Source organism: Sinocyclocheilus grahami, unplaced genomic scaffold (assembly GCF_001515645.1).
Source record: "Sinocyclocheilus grahami isolate Dianchi unplaced genomic scaffold, SAMN03320097.WGS_v1.1 scaffold1631.1, whole genome shotgun sequence".
Classification (NCBI taxonomy): Eukaryota; Metazoa; Chordata; class Actinopteri; order Cypriniformes; family Cyprinidae; genus Sinocyclocheilus; species Sinocyclocheilus grahami.
The window spans coordinates 149848-152286 of record NW_015506810.1 but is presented as its reverse complement, the minus strand read 5'-3'; positions in this window follow the sequence as shown (position 1 = coordinate 152286).

Genomic DNA, 2439 nt, shown 5'->3' with positions numbered 1-2439 from the left:
CATCTATATGCTCGGGAGAGCAAAAAAAAAAAAAAACGGGGGGGGCTTTTTAATTAATAAGACGAGCTGGTGTGCAGATAACCAGCCTGCTTTTGTAATTCCACTGTGGGAGCGTAAATCAGATGTGGTGATTTCTTAGGTCAGTGCTATCAGCGCTGGACACACAGGGACTTGGCCCAAACTCATGAGCGCAGCGATCACAGATTGCAACAAAACGGAGCACCACAGGATGTCAGCTGACCTTCTATCAGCAAAAGAGTTTGCATGGTCAGACATGACCCATAGGTCAAAGGAGGGCTCACCTAAACACACAGGAGGGGAGGGAACAGAGATTTGTTCAACTTTGCCACTGTTTTTGACTTCTGTTATGAGTCCAGATTTTTGGTAACACTTTACAGTGTGCATATTACATATTACATGTAAATGAAGTTGGTAACAACAGCAATACAAGTAAAAACAGTGTTACAGGTAATGTGTTACCGTACATAAAAAAACATTGGAGGGAAAAGAAAATAGATTTGCTGCACTTCACCACTGTTTTGACTTCTAGATTCATTTTGGTAACACTTTACTCTACACATACATATTACATGAAATCAATTACAACAGCAATAATATATATATATATTTTTTTTTCAAATGTAACAAAAAGTGTTACAAGCAATGCATGTTACATGAATGGAAAAAAGTTATGTTACTTTTATTTATACTGAGTTACCTAAATTATATATTTTCCCCTAACTTTTCTGTTTACTTTATTTCCTGACAAACAATAAATGGCTACCTTTGTCATAATGTGGTCACAAAAAATAGACAAACATATTGATATTCAGAGTCTTATTTTGTGTTACTTTATTTACACCTAGTTACCTAAATTTTAACTTTTTTATTTATGCACTTTATTTACTGATAAACATTAAATACATGAACTAAATTAAATACCTCCTTTTCTTTTAATATGGTCACAAAATAATTTGACAAGTTCAATGTTTATTCAACGTCATATTTTGTGTTACTTTAAACACTTTTTGTGTACCTCAACTAATTTAAATACCTTCTTTTCTCATAATGTGGTCACAAACGAAATAGACAAGCATAAGTCATATTTAAAGGCATGTTTTGTGTTACTTTATTTACACTGAGTTACCTGTTACAGGTAATGTGTTACCGTACATAAAAAAACATTGGAGGGAAAAGAAAATAGATTTGCTGCACTTCACCACTGTTTTGACTTCTAGATTCATTTTGGTAACACTTTACTCTACACATACATATTACATGAAATCAATTACAACAGCAATAATATATATATATATATTTTTTTTTTACAAATGGAACAAAAAGTGTTACAAGCAATGCATGTTACATGAATGGAAAAAAGTTATGTTACTTTTATTTATACTGAGTTACCTAAATTATATATTTTCCCCTATCTTTTCTGTTTACTTTATTTCCTGACAAACAATAAATGGCTACCTTTGTCATAATGTGGTCACAAAAAATAGACAAACATATTGATATTCAGAGTCTTATTTTGTGTTACTTTATTTACACCTAGTTACCTACATTTTTACTTTTTTATTTATGCACTTTATTTACTGATAAACATTAAATACATGAACTAAATTAAATACCTCCTTTTCTTTTAATATGGTCACAAAATAATTTGATAAGTTCAATGTTTATTCAACGTCATATTTTGTGTTACTTTAAACACTTTTTGCTCAGACTCTGTGTACTTTATTTACTGAGAATCACTAAATACCTCAACTAATTTAAATACCTTCTTTTCTCATAATGTGGTCACAAACGAAATAGACAAGCATAAGTCATATTTAAAGGCATGTTTTGTGTTACTTTATTTACACTGAGTTACCTAAAAAAAAATCAACCTAGGCTCACTGAAAATGGTGATGTTTCCACAACACCGATTTTACATACTTCACTTTTTGCAGCAGTTTCAATACATGACCATGGCCAGATTTTTATTACGTTGGTACAGACATGTATTGCTTCAGTCAGGTATATATTGCAGCAGTTCAGGACTCAAATGTTTGGGGAGTATCGCTAAAAGGTTAAAGCTCTATCATGTTGGAAAATAACTTTCACCCTACACCAAACCAAACCAACCCTAAAACTACCAGACAGTGTTAACGAAAACAAAAGTGATATAAAAACACATCCGCTGATGCAACCACACTTTTTTAACTTACTTCTATGGGTTTGAGCTGTTTTGTCGAACCATAGTTTCACAGTATTAGAACCGGAGCACTTCACCTCACAAATTTTTGCACAAGTCAACACTGTTTTGCAGAGCTACCGAGCAAACCTACTGCATTAGAAAACCCATACATATGAAGCTGTATAGGTGATGCTAATGTTCAAAAGTATCAGTTTTCAAATCTGAAAACAGCATGAGCGACAGCATGAGCCCACCGC